This window comes from Dryobates pubescens, chromosome 6, assembly GCF_014839835.1.
Source record: "Dryobates pubescens isolate bDryPub1 chromosome 6, bDryPub1.pri, whole genome shotgun sequence".
Classification (NCBI taxonomy): domain Eukaryota; kingdom Metazoa; phylum Chordata; class Aves; order Piciformes; family Picidae; genus Dryobates; species Dryobates pubescens.
In genome coordinates, this window is record NC_071617.1 from 3,544,145 (window position 1) to 3,552,490 (window position 8,346).

Genomic DNA, 8,346 nt, shown 5'->3' on the forward strand with positions numbered 1-8,346 from the left:
GGGAAAGCTTCTTTGCAACCACAGCAGCACCCAGGCTGTGTGGCTTGAAGGAAGCCAAACCTGTAAAAAGTGTCAGAAAGCAGCACTGTCTGTGCTCCAAATGGCATGTTCTGTTCAAATCAGTAGCCATGGCATCTGAGACAAGCTCAGGGATGGGATAGCAGAAGGTCATCTGGTCCAGCATGGTCAAAATGAGAGCTAACACCAGCACTAGCTCAGATCAGCTGTGGGTTTGTCTAACAGAGTGTTAAAAAGCCCCAAAGATGAAGATCTCATAACCCTCTAGGGTAACCTGTGCCACTGCTGCAGTGCTCTCCTAGTGAAACCTTTCTTTTAATGTCCAGCCTCAACTCCTAGGCTGTGATTTGTGGCTGTTGCCTTTGCTGCATTTTCTGGCACTCACAGAAACAGATTTGGCACCATCCTTTACCTAGCTAGCATTGAGAGAGTTGTAGGCTACCATTAGATCACCTCTTAGCCACCTTCTTATCAAACTAAACAAGCTTGGCTTCTTCAACCTCTCTTCAGAGGCTGTGTGCTCTAGGCCTCTGGTTGCTTTGCTTTGGTGGAGGGCTGCTCTTTCCAGTTTGTGCACATCCCTCTGCAACTAGGAGAAGATCCCAAACCAACATTTTGGCTGTGGCCTCACCAGGGCTGAATAGAAGGGCATAGTGACTTTCCTCAGCCCTCAGGCCATGCTTCTCCTGAAGCAGCACACTGGATGCTTTGCCCTGTTTGCAACAAGGATGGCGCTGGCTTACCATCAGGCTGGCCTTCACTGAAACCCCCAGGTCCCTTCAGCAGGGCTCTTACTCTGTCAGTCACTTCCCAGCCCATCCTGATGTGTTGCCTCCCCCAGGGCAGAACTTTCTGCTTGTCCATGTTCTACTATGTATGGCTTCTGTTAGCCAAGTCCTTGAGGTTATTGATATGCCACTGGACTGAAGCTCTGCCAGCTGTTTCCAGCCACTGAACCAGATCCAGGTGACGTTCACAGATGTGCTGAGGCTGCTAGGTCATCATCCAAGTCCCTGCTGAAGATGCTGAACTCTCAGATTTTGAACAGGGACTTACAGCTACAGTGGTATGAGATGAACAGTGTTCATGGCCACCAGTTGCTGGAGTTAGCTTCCTGTTTGTGTTGTCACAGCTACAAACTTCTTACAGGTGCATGGCTTTTCCCTCTAGTACAGAAGCCAAAAAAAGCTTTAAAAATGGGGATGTTGAAGGAGTCCTTCCATAAACCAGTTTCTATTTGGATCTTCTGGTGCCTCCTCAGCTCAGTTAAAGGGCTAGGTGGAGCAAGAGCACACGCAGATTTCAAGTCCATGGTTACTGAGAGTGGTAAAATGCTGGAACAGGTCGCCCAGGGATATGGTTGGGGTTCCATCCCTGGACACATTTAACATCAGACTGGTTGTGTCCCTGGGCAGCCTGTTCTGGTTGTCTAGTTGGTGTCCTGTTCTGGTTGTCTGGTTGGTGTCCCTGCTGACTGCAGGGGGGGTTGAATAAGATGACCTTTGAGGGTCCATTCCAACCCAATGCAATCTGTGAATCTGTCCTTACAGCACCTTCTCTACCTAGAGGGATTCCAAATGGGAGTAGGTAACATACATATATATATCTGCAAGAATTCTCTTGTCTGTGGGATGTTGTTATGGTGAGATTTTGTCACCAATCCCCTATGCTGATGACACTTGACCCTCACTGCAGGAAGGGAAGGTGACACGAGGTGGAGCTGTGCAGTGTTGACTTCACCAAGGTCAGTTGAACTATGCCTGAACAAAAGAGAGAGAGTTAAAGAAAAATATTTAACTTCACAAATGAATAGACCTGAATTTGCCTCATTAGTCACTTGCTTACAGAGAAGCCATCCTGGATTTATCTGGTACTTGAGATGTTGTACACTTTGAGAACTGCCTAAAGTCCCACTCTCTAAAAGCTTCCCTCAGCGTCTGAGTGGATCCACAGCAGTAATCCTGGGTGAAATCCCGGGCTTGCTGATGTGAAAAGGCAACCCTCCCCTCCCCCCCCCCCCCAGCCCACTGATTTCTCTAGGGATGAAATTCGTTTTCACAGGCCTCCTCTTGACTTTTGCTGACTGTAGACTAGAAGCCTCCTGTAGAGTGGAGGAGCCTGGCCCTGGGAAAGCTGGGAGGCAAACCCAGCTGATTTCAGAGCACGCGAGGTGGGCATAATCAGTTGTCTGGAGGACAACACTAGCTGCAAAGATACCTTTGCTTGCCTGCATGGGTTGGCAGTGTAAGTCCCTTAGACAATGTGCTTTTTGAATAATAAATGGCTAGTATTTGAAAAAAGAAACAAAAGGGGGGGGGGGGGGGGGAAAGAGAGGGGGGAAAAAAAGAGAGCTCTCTGTGTTGCTTGCATGTGAACCTGGGCTGTTCTGTGACAGCCTTATTTTTGTAGTCCAAGCCAGCAGAGTTCTGGTTTGTCCCACAAGGTGATTTGGAACTGTTGTGTTTTGGTTTTTTACTAAAGCCAGTTTTGTACTAATGAAATGTAGCTGCCAGGTTGAACTGCAAAGGTTGGTGGAAAGTGGGGCCACTGACTGAAAGAAAACAGCAAATCCTTCAGCTCTGTGGAAAACCAAACAAACCAAGCACCAAACCTGGGTGCACGGAGGTGTGCTTGAGAACCAAATGGCCCCTCTTTGTAGCTGCCACTTGTAACTGACCCACTTCTTCAAGCAAAAGGCAGAGGGGTGGGGATGGAGCTCTTTGCACCCAGCTGAGGTGGCTGTGTGGGCTGAGATGCGCGCCCGCGGTTTCACTGTATCAGTGGCTTTGAGAGGAGGTGGGTTTTTTGTCAGTGCCACACGCTACTGGATAGTGCCTTGCCAGAAAGAGGACTGTTTCTGTAGGGTCTTCTTAGATGGGCTGAAAACTTTGAAGTGAGAAATGGGTAGTTTCTCTATAGCTATTTTTCTAACTAATGCAGGAAATTGATCTTGAGGCCTGCTTCAGAAGTTTGTAAGGTTGAAGCAGATTTTGGTGAGTCTTCTGAGCTCTTGATTTGTCTCAGTGTGGCTTTCTCTTTTCTTTTCCTGTCTAGAATCAAACCTTCCAAGGGGAGTGCACCTGGAGTAAAGCCCCTAAATGCATGTTTACACTTTCAAATAATTGTCTGATTTAAGTGTTTAGCAGTCCAAGTGCTGTCACTGAAACAAAGAGGAGTTACCAGGCTCCTAGTGGATCTCTTGGTAGTCCCTGCCCTGCCCTTCCAATTATTTACCCAGTCCAGTTCTGGGAATACCATGATTCAGAAGCAGAACACTGAGGTCTCAGGCAGTGCCTTGTGGCACTTCTCAGGACTGCAGGAGTGGGGTCATCACCTGGAAAATGACAAAGCTCATTAGTCATCAGTGACTCGTTGACTGATTCCATCACTAGACCTTGGTGTGAGCAGTGAGAGGAGAAGGGACCATGTTCATCCTGCATAGGGAACATAGGACATGGTGCAGAATGGCCAACAGCTTGGTGATGGCACCTGAGCAGTGGATCTCAGAATGGCCAGCAGCTTGGTGATGGCACCTGAGCAGTGGATCTCAGAATGGCCAGCAGCTTGTTGATGGCACCTGAGCAGTGGATCTCAGAATGGCCAGCAGCTTGGTGATGGCACCTGAGCTGTGGATCTCAGAATGGCCAGCAGCTTGTTGATGGCACCTGAGCAGTGGATCTCAGAATGGCCAGCAGCTTGTTGATGGCACCTGAGCAGTGGATCTCAGAATGGCCAGCAGCTTGTTGATGGCACCTGAGCTGTGGATCTCAGAATGGCCAACAGCTTGGTGATGGCACCTGAGCTGTGGATCTCAGAATGGCCAGCAGCTTGGTGATGGCACCTGAGCAGTGGATCTCAGAATGGCCAGCAGCTTGGTGATGGCACCTGAGCAGTGGATCTCAGAATGGCCAGCAGCTTGTTGATGGCACCTGAGCTGTGGATCTCAGAATGGCTCATGGATGTTGATGGCAGCCTGAAGAGAGGATCTCAGAATGGCCAACAGCTTGTTGATGGCACCTGAGCTGTGGATCTCAGAATGGCCAGCAGCTTGTTGATGGCACCTGAGCAGTGGATCTCAGAATGGCCAGCAGCTTGTTGATGGCACCTGAGCAGTGGATCTCAGCATGGCCAACAGCTTGTTGATGGCACCTGAGCTGTGGATCTCAGAATGGCCAGCAGCTTGTTGATGGCAGCCTGAACAGAGGATCTCAGAATGGCCAGCAGCTTGTTGATGGCACCTGAGCAGTGGATCTCAGAATGGCTCATGGATGTTGATGGCACCTGAACAGAGGAGCTCAGAATGGTTTATGGATGTTGATGGCACCTGAGCAGTGGTTCTCAGAATGGCTCATGGATGTTGATGGCACCTGAGCAGTGGATCTCAGAATGGCTCATGGATGTTGATGGCACCTGAACAGAGGAGCTCAGAATGGTTTATGGATGTTGATGGCACCTGAGCAGTGGATCTCAGAATGGCTCATGGATGTTGATGGCACCTGAACAGAGGAGCTCAGAATGGTTTATGGATGTTGATGGCACCTGAGCAGTGGTTCTCAGAGAGGCCTTTGGCTGGCAGTGCTGTGTGAAACCCCACTCCACTGCTCTCCACTGGACTCCAGCTGCACCATGGCTTGTCCTTCACCCTCTTGCTTATTCAGGAATTTGGGAGGGGAATTGGAGAACAGCTTCTTGAGAGCAGTCCTCAGCCAGGGCAGGGCAGGGCAGGGCTGGCTTACTCCCTTCTTACGGTTCTTTACCTCTTCCCAATGTGCTTTGTCCTGTCCTGTGTAGACCTACCTGCCTGCAAAGCTTCCACCCCTGGCCCTTTGTAAGGTCCCTGTGAGGTCTCAAAAGCAGAGCCCTTGTCCACCTTCTTGGTGTCTCTGTTTCCTAACTGGGTGGGGGAGGGAGCACGTTGCATCCTGGGCTGTGTACACGTGGAGTTGTAAATGACAGATTAAAACTGTGTCCATCTAATTAAAAATGTAATTAAAACCCAAACCAGGCATTTGGACTGCTTTGTGTGTGCCAGAGGGAAGGATGGAGCCTTTCTTCTTGCTGCAGCTCCCTCTGGTGACAACCTGGTGCGTTGGGTTGGGCAGCCCCTGCAGATGACAGCACCGAAGAGCTCTTCTCTACTCTGCCCTGCTGAGACCTCACCTGGAATATTGTGTCCAGTTCTGGGCTCCCCAGTTCAGGAGGGACAGGGACCTGCTGGAGAGAGTCCAACAGAGAGCTACAAGGATGATGAAGGGACTGGAGCACTGCCTGGTGAGGAGAGGCTGAGAGTGCTGGGGCTGTTTAGTCTGGAGAAGACTGAGAGGGGATCTGATCAATGTCTATCAATAGCTGAGGACTGGGGGTCAGGAGGCAGGGGACAGGCTCTGCTCACATGCACCCTGGAATAGGACAAGGATAGAAACTCCAGCACAGGAGGTTCCACCTCAACATGAGGAGGAACTTCTTCACTGTGAGGCTGCCAGAGAACTGGCACAGGCTGCCCAGAGAGGCTGTGGAGTCATCTCCTCTGGAGTGTTTCCAGACCCATCTGGATGTGTTCCTGTGTGACCTGTGCTGGATTCTATGGACCTGCTCTGGCAGGGGAGTTGGACTTGAAGATCTCTGGAGGTCCCTTCCAACCCCTAACACCCTGTGACCCCCCTGAGCACCACCTGTGGCTGGCACTGTGACCCATGAAGGGTGGGTGTCCTGCTGCCATCCCACCATGCTGTGCCCCATCGTGGCTGATCATGGCTTTCACTGCTGACCCCTGAGCTAATGATCTTCCTGCTAGGAGGCTTTAAGCATCATTGGCACCACTGCTGTAACTTTCCCTCCACACGTTGTCTTCTCTGGGTTTTCACAGCTTTAAACTCTTCCATTTTTCTTGCTGCCTTCATTGGATGTGCTTTTTTTTTCTCCTCCCTGAGTGGTATAAATTTCAGTTGCAGCCATGAGAGGGCTTTTAGGTCAGGAGAGTTGTAAAGCATTGCCGTGAAAGAGGCTCTGGAGTCATTAAGGTAAATTGCTGGAGCATCACCACTGCTCCAGCTGGGCTGTAACACTTGAGCCCTAAGTGGTCATTTCGTGTCCTGTGAAGCATTCTGGCTCTCAGCAAAGTGTGGATATCCATCAAGCCCACTCACACCTGCAGAAACCTACCGAGGTGGGGGCATTTCAGTGCAACAAAATTTCATCTTCTCTCTTAACTAGTCAACCTGAAGAAGATCTCTTGGGTTGCAGAGCCCAATCCTCTGCTGTTTCTGTTGCCACAGAGTCTGTTTCATAAAACAACCAAACTCCAGGTAAAGGCAAAGGCAACACTTTGGGTCTGGGTCAGTATTTTTCTTCCTGCTTTTTTCCCCTCCCCCCTCTGTTTTTTTCAGTTGGTTCCACTCTGCCAGTTGGATGGCTGTTTCAAAATCCCATCTTTCTTGCACCAAACCCCCTCCAAGCCTTCCAAATTCCAGCTGAAGTTTATTCATGACCAGCTGACCTCCATCATCCTCGTTGTCTTTTCACTTGCAGCAGGCTGCCCAGGGGAGTTATGGAGGCTCCTTCTCTGGAGACATTCAAAACCCAGCTGGATGCATACCTGTGTGATCAGGCACCGGTGATCCTGCTCTGGCAGGGGGCTTGGACTGGGTGAGCTTTCAAGGTCCCTTCCAGCCCCTGACAATCTGTGTGATTCTGTGATCTGTGTAATACCCAATCTAACCCTCCTCTGGTGCAACCTGAGGCCATTTCCTCTTGTATCTCAGCAGGGCAGAGCAGAGGGGGAGCAGAACCTCCCCAGCCCTGCTGGCCACACTTTTCTTGCTGCACCCCAGGCTCCCATTGGCTCTCTTGGCCACAAGGGCACATTGCTGTCCCATGTACAACTTGCTATCCACCAGCACTCCAAGGTCTGTCTCCATGGATCTGCACTCCAGCAGGGCAGCTCCTAACCTGTCCTGGTGCCTGCTGTTATTCCTCCCCAGATGCAGGACCCTGAACTCCATGAGGTTTGCCTGCAGCCAGCTCCCAGCCTGTGCAGCTCTGGTTGGATGCCAGCAGAGCCTGGCAGGTGTCAGCCACCCCCCAGTGCTGTATCATCAGGAACTTGCTGAGGGTCCTCTCAATCCCCTCAGCCAGGTGGTTGATAAAGATATTGAACAAAACTGAGCCCAGTACTGATCCCTGGGGAACACCCCTGGCCACAGTGACTCCAGGTTGACTCTGTGCCACTGATGACAGCCCTCTGAACTCCGTTGTCAAACCAGTTTCCAATCCACCTCCAGATGGTGTCCCTCTGGTTGGTTCCAGCTTTGCAGCTGGAAGCATTATGAGATCCAGCTGCCATCCATTTTTATCAGAGGTATTTGGTGCCTGTCTATGCAGACCATGTTGGTCAAGCCTCTGTTAATGCAAGGCAAGCCAGCTTTTTAAATGAAAGAACTAATTAGGGAGGCTCCTGGGAAATTAGCTTTAACTTTAGAGATGTATTTGAACAGCAGGTTTCTCTTCCTGGCACAGCTGAAGAGAGTGAAGATGGAAGCTATTACAGTCAGGCTACCTTCTCTGTGTCTTTATGCCAGCACCAATCTGTTTCAGATATAAGAAACAGCTGAAGATACTGAAACAGCATCTCACACCATTGCCAGAAAGCTCTAGTGGGGTTACTTTTTTCACAGAATCAGATTCAACCAGGTTGGAAGAGACCTCCAAGATCAGCAAGTCCAACCTATCACCCAACATCATCTCATCAACTAAACCATGGCACTAAGTGCCTCATCCAGGCTCTTTTTAAACACTTCCAGGGATGGTGACTCCACCACCTCCCTGGGCAGCACATTCCAAGGGCAAATCACTCTGTCTGTGAAGAATTTCTTCCTAACATCCAGCCTCAACCTCCTCTGGCACAGCTTGAGACTGTGTCCTCTTGTTCTGGTGCTGCCTGTCTGGGAGAAGAGACCAACCCCCACCTGGCTGCAACCTCCCTTCAGGCAGTTGTAGAGAGAAAGAAGGTGTCCCCTGAGCCTCCTCTTCCCCAGGCTAAACAGCTCCAACTCCCTCAGCCTCTCCTCACAGGGCTGTGCTCCAGACCCCTCACCAGCCTTGCTACCCTTTGCAGCTCTTTGGGCTGAGAGGGTTTCTTTCACCCCAGGAGGTGATCAAGCATCACTTCAAGCCAAGGACCTGCTTGTGCCTCACAAGGTGGCTGAGCATGCCCACAGCAGCTCATGGCCCTGCTTAGATCATGCCAATGAGGCAGCTTCCCAGAATCAGTGTCTTACCTCACCCTGTGGTTTGCAGCACTACTGAACAGGCTGTCCTCATAAAGAGAGC